Below are 14195 nucleotides of genomic sequence, written 5' to 3'. Positions count from 1 at the left end.
TTCGGTATTGCACGTCGCGGGTGCGGGGCGGGAGCGGGTCTTGAAAATCAGACCCGTGCAGGTCTCTGACCCAGAGTCAACTAAACAGATTGATTGCCAGGTATGTTGTTGAGGACATGCTGCCCGGAGCAGCGGGAGCGGTACTGCAGTCGCTTTACCGCACCGTTGTGACAAAAAGGGAGCTGAGCCAGAAGGCAAAGCTCTCTGTCTACCGCGCCATTTTCGTTCCTACCCTCACCTATGGTCGTGAAGGATGGGTCATGACCGAAAGAACGAGATCGCGGGTACAAGCGGCCGAGATGGGTTTTCTCCGCAGGGTGGCTGGCATCTCCCTTAGGGATAAGGTGAGAAGTTCGGTCATCCAGGAGGGACTCGGAGTTGAACCGCTCCTCCTTCGCGTCGAAAGGAGCCAGTTGAGGTGGTTCAGGCACCTAGTTAGGATGCCACCTGGGCGCCTCCCTAGGGAGGTGTTCCAGGCACGTCCAGCTGGGAAGAGACCAAGGGGTAGACCTAGGACCAGGTGAAGGGATTATATCTCTTCGCTGGCCTGGGAGCGCCTTGGGATCCCCCAGTCAGAGCTGGTTGATGTGGCCAGGGAAAAGAACGTTTGGGGCTCTCTGCTGGAACTGCTACCTCCGCGACCCGACCACGGATAAGCGGGAGAAGATGGATGGATGGATGGAATATACAGATATATATATAAATATAAATATGCATATATATGCACATATATATATATATATTTATATATATATGCACGCATATATATTTATATATATAAATATATATATAAATATATATGCATATATTACGGCCGACCGGCTATTTGGAGTGGAATGCAGACCATCCATGGCAGACAGCCCAAACAGTAATCGAATGCGCCACTTCCGCTGACAGTGGCTGACCTCCGTCTTCGCTAAACATAACTCTCTAAAACGTGTTAACGTTCTCATTGGACACATTACGTGATCATCACCAATCAATCTCACAGATTTCGGGGAGGCCCCCCCCACTCTCCAGCAATAGATTGATCTGATTGGCAGATTCAAATGGCGGTAATGCACCTACAAGTTGGTTTGCCAACCGCCAATAAACACGAAAGAAAGAAAGAATAACAGATTCAAATCTGCGTTGCCGCCTCTGTCTGTTGATTCTGTCAAGTGAGTGTCAAAGAGAAAGCATTCATCAGGTGCTTCGAAACGGGAAAACGAGAGGAAAATACAGCACGAGAGTCAGGTATGTGTGTGAGCATTTCAAACTATTTTAAATTGAAATAATTCTGCATTTACACTACAAGTAGTCTAGTTGCTTAATCCGTATGTCCCGTCTCTCGGCACTACAACAGCTACATTAGCTAACATTAGTTAAATTAGCTATGTTGGCTGCGCCGGATTCATTTCAGAAGTGGGGGGGGCCAAAAAGTGCGTGTGTATGTGACATACTTGCCAACCCTCCCGATTTTCGCAGGAGACTCCCGTTTTCCTCCCGGGGTCATATTTATCCCGCATTTCTCCCGATTTCTGACTAAATCTGATTTGTTTCATTCTAACATAACGCACCAAATGTTACTGTTTCCACTCGGACTTCAATACAGCTACACCATTGTTTGGTTTCCATGGTAACGTGTCTCTTTAGTAGCGTGAGCAAATACAAATCTGAGAGGGTGTTCAGGAGGAAGATAGTCAGAGAAAACAGAACAAGAATGGACAACTCGACCCTCTGCTCACTCCTTTCCTGTAAATTAAACTGGTCCAGCCCACACACATGACAGCGCAGTTGCTCATTCCATCTCTTCTTTTTTCCAGCTAAGCTCTTGTTTGACTAACTGAATGTTGACTGGTGTTTGACTGAAGTAAGCGGGAAAAGTTCCAGTTATTAACTCAGTATTTACAAAGCTGTCATCTCCACATTTGGAGAAAGTTACAAGCCGTTTGACAGCAGCACATTTGCATATTTCACAGAAGGCTCGTTTAGTGGTTTTGCAAAGAATTAACCACTCTCTGTTTTTGTAGCATTCTGCATTGAAGTACCTTTCTCTTTACCCAAATAAGCTTTTATTTGCCCGTCACAATGTCCCAACAACAAACCTCCATGAAGTCGGAACCAGCCTGTTTCGGTTCAACGATGGCGGCGGCGGCGGCGGTTTTGACAGTGTCTGCGGCCGCAGAACTGCTGCTTTGGGGTTCATCTGGCTGCGCTGGTTCTATGGTTGAAGGACCAGGCTCCGGAGTTGCGGATGTCAGGGATGTGACATTCAAGTTATTGAATTTCAGTTTAGTTTGACAGTATTTTGTTTTCTTATGTGACATGTTTGCAAGTTTATCTATAGGTTGACGGCTGACACACACAGAATGACGTAATAAATAAAGTAAACAACGTAACAAATAAACACACAAGCTTTTTTATTGGTTGTAATGTAGGCTACATGGATACATTTGAATGGTGTGACAATGTCCTATATTTATTGGATTACAATGTACATATTCTTCCTGTTATGTCTGCCTGCTTTATTTTACCTAATGCAAAGTGAGCTGCTCCATCGAAATTAGTCGCATTGACACGAAGACACATTTTGAATTGTATACACTGTTGGAAAGAGGAGATTCCTAGCTTTCTAATGATATCAGGATTGTTTTTGTACTCCAAATATTAAGTAAAATATGTCACATTATATAATTACTGTCACAGAGTCATCATTTTGAGAAAAAGGCCTTTCCTCTTCTCTGGAATCCATCGATCTGATTGATTATTAGCGGAGCAAATGATCAAAGTAGAAACGGAGGGAAGATATTTTCGTTTGGATTACTGCTCTGGGGGAAGCGAGTGTGTGTGTGTGTTTGTGTATTTTTGCGTTTGTGTTTGTTTCCCGGGGAAAACACTCACAAGAAACACCGGCTGTTGTTATGCCTGCTGTGACGTTAAGTTACTCCGTTCTCCGCTTGTAATTATGCCGTCACAAGCTTCAAAGTTGTATTTATCATCTGAATTTGCCGAAACAAGTTTAATATTCTGAAAGCCAAGACTTTGTTTATTTGAAATCAGATGAAAACAAACTGTAACGGATCCTGCCGTGTTATCTATGATTACTATGCCTTACATTCATAATGTCAGCGGAGGGAGGGGGAGCGGCGCTGTGGAACAGCAGAGTGGCGAGTGAGAGGCGAGCTGTCTTCTTCCCTTTACAAGCTTCAAAAAGGCCAGTAGCAAATGAGATTGAATATAACAATCAAAAATAACAAAATATACACAGCTAGATCAGATGGCGTTCTTTTTAGATGAGACTTTAGAGTAGAGGGGAATTGTTGAAACGGGATGTGTACAGTGTTCCGCGGCATCCGCTTCTGCGAAAATGTGGGGCAGGGCTGTAAAGTGGGGGGGCCAATGGCCACCCACTTCCGGCGCCCTTAGTTCCCTCGTGTATAGGTGTATAACCGGTCCGCAGCTTTGTGAACATTCCATTTCGAAGTTTTTCGATGTTACAGTCAACTGAAGTTGACCCAAAACAGCCAAAAATAGCGGACCTTTAGATCGCTAACATTTTAGCACAAGTCAATGGAGTTTAACAGCGGGACATAGCCCCGCGGCTAACGGACATTTTCTGACTGGTGAAGATGATGAGCTAGTTAAATAATGTAACCACAGTTAGTCTATGTGTTCTGAATGATGCTAGTAACTATGTAGGCTAACATTAGTTAGGCTATGTGTTGTGGACTAATGCATTCAAGTTAGTTCACATTTTAGTTGTTATTGCCCCTGCTGACAATTGTTTGGATAATATGTTGCCTACAGTCAATGGAATTTCACATTTTGCTCTCCAGTGTATGTTATGTTAATGTTGACCCATAATACTATATCTATTTATTTTACAGGAGCATTGTTGAAATTCATAGGTCGAACTAAGCCTGCAGAACCACAAGTTAAGAGGACAGAGGAGCCAGATAGCAGTGGTGACTGAGGCAGAAGAAATAAGGAGAGAGGGCCCATGCAGAGGCAGACATCAGTAGTGAGGAATCAGACCCAAAAGACACGAGGAAAGAGGAGCCAGATTGCAGTGGTGAGGAACGCACTGTCATTTAATTTCACTGTAATTTTACTTTTCACATATCACTTTATTCACTATTCAGCTTAGTTATCCTTGCCATGAAGGAATGAATGGATGAATGTTCTATATTATTTTAATGACAGATTGAACCACAACATATGTTTAACTGCTATGCCTGTCATCTCTGCTCTGTGTCATTGTGTTGTCTCCTGGGTTCTGTAGTGCCCAGAGTCTGTCTTTTTATTTTCTTCCTCCCAAACCCCATCCCCTCACGACACCTTTTGCCTCCTGTCAGGTCATCATTGTAAATAAGAATTTGTTCTTAATTGATTTTCCTGGCTAAATAAAGGTTCTACTACTATTTATGCCTTTGTTCATCTAAATTATAATACTCATAGGCGACTACAACTCCTGCCGATGCCGAGGCCCAGTTTTCCCTTCCCACCACTCCAGGCTCATTGTGCTAGGTAAAACTCTCATTCAATAAAAGTAGTCTTTTAAAGGTGGGGTAGGTAATTTGAGAAACCAGCTTGAGTGCACTAGAATTTGAAAATATGCACCCGGAAAAAATCTGCCACTTCCTTACAGAGCCCCTCCTCCAACACACACAAACGCACACATGACCAATGAGTGCACGAGATAAGTTTGTGCACAGATGGAAGGCTGACAGGCAGGTAGGCCATCCAGTCATTTCAGCCGGGCCGGCTAAAATGATTGGTCGTGCTTTTTAAAGTACTACGGCTTCCACAGATGACATTTTGTTATGGATCTTTTGTCAAAGCACTTAAAGGTGGGGTAGGTAAGTTTTAGAAACCGGCTCGAGATACACTTTTTGTTATATTCCATGGAACGCTCTTAACATCCCGATAGCAATGAATATCTTAAGTGCTTTGATGAAAAAATCCATACAAAAATGTCATCTGTGGAAGCCGTAGTACTGTAAAAAGCACGACGATGGCCTACCTGCCTGTCAGCCTTCCATCTGTGCACAAACTTATCTCGTGCCCTCATTGGTCTTGTGCGTGTGGGTTGGAGGAGGGGCTCTGTAAGGAAGTGGCAGATTTTCTCCGGTTGTGTATTTTCAAATTCTAGCGATCTCGAGCCGGTTTCTCAAACTTACCTATAATACCTTTAAGATATTCATTGCTATCGGGATGTTAAGAGCATTCCATGGAATATAACAAAAAGTGTATCTCGAGCCGGTTTCTCAAACTTACCTACCCCACCTTTAAAGATGAATGCAATTACAGTTAAAACAGTTTAAACAGAGCTGTTACAGATGCAGATGCTTGGTCCAAATTCCATAAAATATACCAACCAGTAGCGCCACACTCAGACGAAAATGTACAAAGCCTATTCTTCCACTATTTGTATTCCCACATTATTCACCAAGCCAGCCCATGCTTTAATATAGATATTATTATAATTACTGCTGTCTTTTGTGAACTTCTAATTATTTGTAATTGTTCTGTTCCACAGATGCTGTAGTAAACCACCATCCAGAGACTAAGACATCAGATATATGAACATCCATTAACACAAGAATTTGAGAGTTAAGACACGAAAAAAACAAGATGGACGATTAAATAGGGTACAAGACTGTTTTTTTGGCCCTATTCCGGACCTTGTTTTAATGAGTGATCAGCTCATGTTTAAAGTTGTCACCAGGTGAAACAAAAAACAAGATTGTTAAATTGTCACGGTTTGTGAAACAAGCAGGACCCAAATGCAGATATCAGCTGAAACTTCCTTTATTTCAAGGCTATGATATATATATATATATATATATATATATATATATATATATATATATATATATAGACAATGGCAAAACAGAACACTCACCGCAGAACTAGTCAGGGAACACGACGAACCGACCAAGACAGACAGACAACCCAGAACTTAAATACACACAAGACTCAATCACACAACAAGACACAGGTGAGGAGGGAGGAGAAAACACAGGGGCCCAGGTGAACATAATCAGATAATTAGACACACCAGGGAAACTAATGACAAGAGGAAAAAAACAGGGGAAAGGACCAGACAATAAACCAAAGGAAAACATCACATGGAAAACAGCAAAAACACCCAAACCTACAAAACTATAAACGTGACATAACATGAGAATCGTGACATAAATAGGATAACAGACTGCTCTTTTTGGCCCTGTATGAAATAACAATGCATCATTTATTAACTATACCTATACAAAATGTAATACATGTTCCCTTCATTATGTAATAACTAGGGCCGGGACTCGATTAAAAAAATTAATCTAATTAATTAGAGGCTTTGTAATTAATTAATCGAAATTAATCGCATTTTTAATCACATATAAATATTTGACCTGAGAACAGTGAGAAGCAATTTTTTTCACATGGATTTTAGTATACCATTGAATAATGACTGAATACATAAGCTTAAGCAACAAAACATTGTTGATTTTTTTCAAGGTGGTACTTAACCAAGACCAACAGAAAAGTGCCATTTTTGCCATAAAGTGTAGCAATAGCATATTTAGGAATATTGTACATTTCAGAGATTCAGGTAGCCTATAGGTAGGTAGACCTTCTGTAAACTATAACACTTTGTTTTTTAAGTAAAACACAATACTTTCAAGTACATTCAGAACATTGGAAACCCTGACTATTAGAAAACATCTCTCTGTTGCTTCAGAGGCCATAACAGACTTTGTTGATTTACCAATAGTTGATTTAAAAATTCTAATCAATTTCAGTCCAACTCTCTCAATAACCTTGGCCAAAACAATAAACATTTCAACATAAAGCGCCAGTTGCACCAACAACGTAATAAATAGTTCAACATAAAGTGTACCATTTAAAATAAAATAAAAAAGTGCCAGTGATTGACCTCAATCCCTCCTATTCTTCCAATATCCTGATGAAAAATAAAATCTCTCTGTTGCATAGGCCACTGTTTGATCAACGCGAATTGGGTGTGGTTCCTTGTACTCCGAGTCGGGCTAACGTCCACGCTAGCTTCCACGCTAGCTGCTATATGTTTTGCATTGAGGTGATACTTGAGGCTTGATGTACTGCGGTGATATGCAAATTCCTTTTTGCATAATTTGCAAAAAACAACCATGCTCTTATTGACGCTTCCATCCGTCCGTTTTTTAAAACAAAATGTCCTATCCACGGAGCCAACCAAAGCGGTCTCATCAGCTTCTTCGTTCATGTTTGACTATTGTTCACTGTGGTTTGTTGTTGTCTGAAGTCATGAACGTTAGTTGGTGCTCCAGTATAATCGGTACCCCTGAAACTCATCCAGTGAGAAACTTTCCGCGGTGCAAAAATAAGTGCGATTAAAATGCGTTAATTTTTTTAACGCGTTAATTTTTGTGTAATTAATTAATCTTAATTAACGCGTTAAAGTCCCTGCCCTAGTAATAACACCTCCTTTTGTAATAATTTGCCCATTATGAAGTAAACAAGTTCAATGCAAATATGTAATACATGTCGCCACATTTTGAAATATATTATTACATATTGCTGTGGTTATTACAATATGAGTTGCAAAAAATAACCGTACAACTGTTTATTTATTTATTCAACCATGAATCATCCTTACTCATAATTTTAAAATATTTCAGTAGAATATCTTTCATTGGGCAAATCTAGATCAAGTGTTACCATATTCATTAGCCAACATGTATATCAACATCAATTTTGGGATATATTTACAGTTTGGTTATGGTTACATAATGAATATTACAGTTTTTTAAAAGGGCAACTCACGCATTTTTTTAATAACCATTGCAAAATGTAATAATTGATTACAAAATGCAGGGAAATGTATTTTATATTGCGTTCAGGCTGTTACACAATGCAGCAGATTATTACAAAATGTGGGTTTTATTACATAATTACATGAAAATGTTCTTGAGTCATTACATAATGTGTTGTTTATAGGCCTTTTCTTTTATTCTTTCCTTGTCCTTTTAATGAGTATTTTGATAACTGTTACACATTGATAGAAAAAAACAAATTAAGCTTCTAATTATTCAGACTCAGCTCTCAGCGCTTAAGCTTCTTTTAAATGTTGATAAGACCAAGGTAATGCTCTTTTCAAAAGCTAAAAAGACACCAGAGCCTGTTGTAGATATTGTAACTACGCAAGGAATAAAACTTGAAGTGGTTGCCTGTTACAAATACCTTGGTATCTTGATGATTGTCTCACTTTTAAACTTCATGTCAATAACCTGCTTAAAAGACTGAGGGTTAGGCTAGGTTTCTTTTTCAGAAACAAGTCCTGTTTCTCACTTGAGGCCAGGAAAAGGCTAGTCACTGTGACGTTTTTACCTGTGCTGGACTATGGTGATCTGATCTATATGAATGCACCTGCCCATTGCCTGGAAAAGTTAGATGCCGCCTATCACAGTGCACTGAGATTTGTGACAAACTGTAAAGCATTAACCCATCATTGTACCCTGTATGCAAGGGCAGGTTTGCCTTCGCTAACTGTACGGAGGCTCAGTCACTGGTACATTTTTATATATAAAGCCATGTTAGGGAAACTTCCATCCTACACTGAAAAAAAGGGGAAATTGGGGTTGTTCAATTCGCAAATATGCATTTAATATATGAAACATCATTTATTCATGTTCCTCGTCGAAACATGAATCAATCATGTAGAACTATGTTAATCTTGAGGGGTGTACGTTCTATAAGTCTCAATCATGTTAAGAAATAAGAAAAAAGTTATGTTTGTCTCTGCAACTCCGCCCACTGAGCACATACGTCAGCAGATTGCTCCGCAGCCGATTAATCAGCTTCTAATTATTATTTAGAAATATTTTATTCACAAATTAATATGGTCGGACTCAAACCTGTACTTTAATAGTTTCTTAATTGAACCTGAACAATATGGCACTTTAATGGACAAGATGTAAAGCAGAAAAAAAATGCAAAATATATTTATTTTTAAAAATTTGAAGCTTTTTCTTTTTTAAACAAAGGGGGGGAGGAGTATTACAATTTTTTCTTCCCGCATCGGAGTAAGCTGGTTCTGTCCCGAGAACATCTCTACAAGGTAAAAGTTATTTAAAGTTATTTAATGTCATCAAATGTTCGCCATAGTTATAGGTTATCACAAGACGCATTGTTTGCAAAAAGCAGAGTTCACATTTGCCGTTACAACGAGCAACGTAAATACAGCTGTCAATGTGTAAACATTGTCATTCACTGGTGTTAGCTAGGATAAAGCCATGAGAATCATAAGGTGAGTTTATATTGATTGACTTTTGTTTAGCGTGTTTTTATACTCTGAGTATTTGTAGAGCGTAAGTCCGACAGTTGCTTGATTTACAATATTTAAAACTATGAACATTGCCCAAAGTTATGCACATTAAACCGAGCTCAGTGGGGAGGGGGGAGTCATATCTGATGGATGACCTTGCTTTATGTTTGCATGTCTATAGGGTACGTCTTGTTTTAAATTATGGTTTCATGTCTGCTGTCAGGCGGTGTAGAACTTTACTGCGTCGGTCCGGCTCTGCATGTCTACTCTTGTGCCGACTTTTAAGGGCGCTGATGCAGGTTGCAGGCCTACCTTACGTTAAGCGACCATCTCTACCCATTTAAGGTGTTGATTTTTAAAGATACAATATTGTCTGTGGGACCGCAGTGTTTTCCCTAAAAAACTGTGTTTATGTCTCTGCTTTGATCCACTCTGTGTTCATGTAAATACCGTAAATACACACAGATCAAAACAGGGACACAATATTGTGTGTGGGGGTGTGTCCCGGAAAGCGACACTTGATACTGGAAAGTGGAGGATATTAATGATTGTGTTACATTTTAGCAGCGGTGCACATACCATGAATATGGGGGACATGCCGGACAGATCAAGTAAGGGTTACGATCCACCCGCTGTGAAATTAACTTATCTTCCATATTTGCCGTACACTTGTGTTTACGGAAGTTGAGATGTTTATCGGTTGTGATTGGTTGTTCCTCGTCACATGACGGGCGCTGCGCGCTGCTGCAGTGCACGCTCGCAACGCTGATGTGTATGGCTCCGTACAAAGTTGTACTCATTGCATTAGTATAGGCTACTGTAGCTTTTTACACTGGAGGCGCCCATCTCGGCCAAAGTCGGTTCATATTAACCTAAAGGTACATAATTAAATGGTAAATGTCGCCTTTAAGGAGCAGAACATTTTTGTTTTATTTGTGTGTGAATAATGAAATAATTTCAAATATGTTTTTCTGTGAAAGGTAATTGGTGTGGAGAAGATTGACCTCAGCCTTGCTTTGAACATTGTTCCAAATGCTCTGTAGTAAATGGTGAGTATTCAAATGTTTTGTGTGATTTACTTGTCTAACTTAAACTTGATCTTTAACTAATTGAAAACTGGTATTAGTCTGACAATTTCTGAATATTTATTCATAACATTTACACATTGCAAACATTGCAGGGATATACACATTTTCTGATTTATTTGGCAAAAGTTATTCAGAAAGTGAGAGGCAAAAGCCAAACATTCTGCGATAAAGCCTCCTTCACAAAAGTGATAATGTTTTGTTTGTTGAAATGGCTATAAGGGTGTTTCTTATATGTAGTCTTATATTACAGTAATACTTATTTTAAGTCGCTTTGGAAAAAAACGTAAACTAAATGAAATGTAATGTAGTCTAACCTGGTTGTTCGTACTTGATATAAAAAGTTATTCTCACTATAGAGCCAAAACAGGAGTAATGTGGTCCCTTTTCCGTGCTCTGGTCAATATATTTTGAATCAGCTGAAGCAAGTTAACTGAGTTTTTGGTACACCCTGATAATAAAGAGTTACAATAAGCTATCCTTGAAGTAACAAATGCATGGACTAGTTTCTCTGCATCGTTTTGAGGCAAACACACAACTACAATCATAACATCATTAGAAAATGAAATGATTTCATGATTTTTATGACTGTGATATTTTGTTTTCTTTGATAAATGTGGAGTTTAAGCGTGTAACAACCCTGCCCCTCCAATCAAGATTTCTCTCTCAGCTGGATGTGCTATCTGACAAACTTCTGAAGGTTTTTGAGAAGAGAGGAGGACAGATAGGCCAGCGTCTGAACTGTATTATGTCAAACATGACTCAAGTAAGAATTCATTTTAAGGAAATTATACATCGAGTCTATAGTGTACACATTTCATTGAGCAAAATTGATTATTTCTTTTCTAATTCCCCTTCACTTAGGGTGATGATGTCGATTTAGGCCGGGATTGTCTTCTCAAGGGGCTTTGTGTGTACCTCAATGAGAGAGTTTGTGGTCAGTAGAAGTAATATTTGACCTTTTGATTTTATTTGTTGGGCGTTAAAATATGTATTTATTGAAACACCACATAGTATATAGCCTAAAGTATGTGAACATCCCTGTTTTTTGTTTAATAGCCAGACTACACTGAAAAGCTAGAGGGCTTTTAATTTAAAACAGATGCAGGAAATGAAACATTTTTTATCAGGTCAGACAGGAGTATATCAGATAACAAGGAGGCTTAAAAGTACTGAAATCTGACCAAATGTACTTGTTAAACACAGGGACTTAGTAATGGGTATATATATGTATTGATTTGTTAGATCTCACTCTGTTCCTTTTGTGACTGTGCACTCTGCAGGCAGAAGATGAAGACGTCATTCTGCGGTCCATTCAGGGGATTACAGTGGGACTTTATGTCGTCAAACACAATTCCACCATAAGAGCAGATGACAGATGAGACCAGAGGACAGATTGTCCTGGAAGGCCAACAGGTAGCCTACTAACTGATGTGGACAACATTGCATTAGCTGCTACCATGCTGTTTGGACTAATGTATGCAATGAACCTGAATTACCCCCCTAAACTGAAGTGCACGTTCGAAGTGCTCCAGCAAATGTTAATGGAGCTAGACGACAACATGCTCTCCAAGAAAGCCCAGGCGTTTGAGTGAGCCGTTGCCATGGACCATTGTGAGCTTTTACAGCATTCATACTGGACTTTCATCAATACAACTGTCTTGCACTTCCTTTGCTCATGCTTTTTGCTTGATTTGCATGTTTCAGAAATGTGGGTTTTTCCTGGGGTCATGTGTTTTCAGAATGTACCACTTGTCATGTGTTTCAGAATGTACTAATTGCACTAATTGTACTAATGTACTAACTTCAAAATGTCAGTTCTTGTTTTTATTTGTAATACTTTCTTTACTGCATATCTGGTGAGAAACCAGGCCATTATTATACTTCCATGTATTTTTCCAAAGCAATGCCATTGCTTTTTTGTATTAAAGTGCCCTTTCATATTAGCAGGTTACTATTTAAATAATGGATTTGCAAGAACATTTCCTTTTTTCGGCTAGGCGTTGACATTTTCTGTTAATTGTTTACTATGAATGAGTTACAAAAATAAGCCTTTCTTTGCCATTTGGCACAATAAACCTTTATTTTGGTCGGGAGAATAGTTTCCTTTAAGCTTCCTTGCTGTGTTCTAACACAATAATGTATATGTGCATTCATCACAAACATTTTCTATTTCTTCTATTTCTTTATTTTCAATCTATTTGTTAATTCTCCTGGGGCTTCATGATGGAAAAACCAATATCTCATCTGGATGTGTGGTGGTTGTTAATATTGTTTTATTTTTTGAGAAAAATACATGAATGTTGTTCAAAGAAATGTGTTTGTCTTTATTGACTATTTGTTTTAAAATGTTATGATAAATGCTGTAGATATAAGAGATTAGGATGGATCCTGTAGAAGAATGCACGAGATGCCTCTATTCACATGAAATAAATAATCTTATGTACCCCTTGAGCACTAGGTCGACCCTCCAGAAAAACGCGGGCAAAAATCCTTGATTATGCGGGCTAAAATCCTTGATTATGCGATTAAACATGCGGGGTTTTTATGTGATTTTATGCGGTGAAATTGCGGGAAGTTGCGAAATATGCGGAAAGTTGCTAAATATGCGGGGGAAAAGAATAACAATTTTTTTAAATATTGGGCTGTCTTATTTATTCTCTCTCACACACAACCTGCCACTAACGTTAAACCCCTTCACTATTCAATTAAACACATTGAATGTTTATTTATTGTAAAAGCAATTGGGCTATTTTAATCTCACACACACACACACACACACAAACAAACACACCCCCCCCCCACACACACACACACACACACTTCTCCGCCTCATTCTGTTTTCATTTACTCGTTCGTTATCTGACCAGCTTCAATCTTGTAGGCTACTCACTTCGTTTCTTGTAGCCCTCGAAAGGGTTTTGGAGGTTGATGCCTCGGTGACCGTGAGTTGTTTGGCTTTCTTGTCTGCAGCAGCAGAAAGCATTTTCGAATGTTTGAATGAATGAAAGTGGGTCGTCACCGTCGATTTTCTCTTATGCTCCAACACACAGTTGCACGGGGTGCAGAATAGTTTCCCCCCACTTTTTGCCCGGTCTTTAGTAGAAATGTTCGTCGGTAAATTAGATGGATTAGATTTTTTCATCTTGGTGTTTTCTCTATCGTGTGAGCTCCACACGTTCACTCTATACAGTGTTGTTTACATTCTGTGATGCGCGAGCTGATGACGTCACAAGTTAACTTTTTTTTTTTTTTCAACTTTGTGTGGAAAAATGCGGGGATTATGCGGCCTTTTGATAAATATGCGGCATTTTAAAAATCTGCGCCATTTTGCTGATTATGCGGTAAATTCTGCGATTGCAGAATCACGTTTTTCTGGAGGGTCTAACTAGGTAGATTAAACAGAAAACTATAGCATGTCGTTTAAACAAAACATTAATGTGGCTTTAACAAGTACAAATGAAATATACTGAGCATATTAAAAGCCTAAAATGAACATTAAAAGTAATGTTGGTTAAACATAGGATAAATGAATATACCTATATTAAAGGAAATATTCAAATGAACTTAACATTTTCATGTTTCTTTGACATAACATAGTTGTGTGTCTTTAACAAAATGGAATAGTTTTGAGTACACATGTTTTTAATGTGTGCAACCGGTTTCCATATTAAAATCATGTTAATCCAACGGCCTTTCTTTTTCAGTGTACATCTGCTCCCTGATCTCACGGCGAATTGTAAGTGGCTACTGCCTGAGATCGAATGTGTTGGGGCAGAATCTCTGCTCCGCGCCGTTCCTATATG

At 39.1% G+C, this 14195-nt stretch overlaps 1 long non-coding RNA gene across 4 annotated transcripts; it reads left to right on the top strand.

Moving 5' to 3' along the window:
* Nucleotides 1–948: 948 nt before the first annotated feature.
* LOC307016493 lies at nucleotides 949–13880 on the top strand. 4 transcript variants are annotated; one of them, XR_013801828.1, is made up of 8 exons: nucleotides 949–1236; nucleotides 3870–4054; nucleotides 4441–4509; nucleotides 5522–5633; nucleotides 10285–10353; nucleotides 11060–11155; nucleotides 11254–11326; nucleotides 11673–13880. It is a non-coding gene; the product is annotated as an uncharacterized lncRNA (long non-coding RNA). The 4 variants fall into 4 exon arrangements; XR_013801829.1 differs by having other exon boundaries at nucleotides 11047–11155; XR_013801830.1 differs by having other exon boundaries at nucleotides 11012–11155.
* The last annotated feature ends 315 nt before the right edge of the window (nucleotides 13881–14195 follow it).

Source organism: Notothenia rossii (genome assembly GCF_949606895.1).
Source record: "Notothenia rossii genome assembly, chromosome: 1".
Taxonomy (NCBI): Eukaryota; Metazoa; Chordata; class Actinopteri; order Perciformes; family Nototheniidae; genus Notothenia; species Notothenia rossii.
Note: the sequence above shows the minus strand (reverse complement) of the source record. Positions and strands in the feature narration are given on the sequence as shown.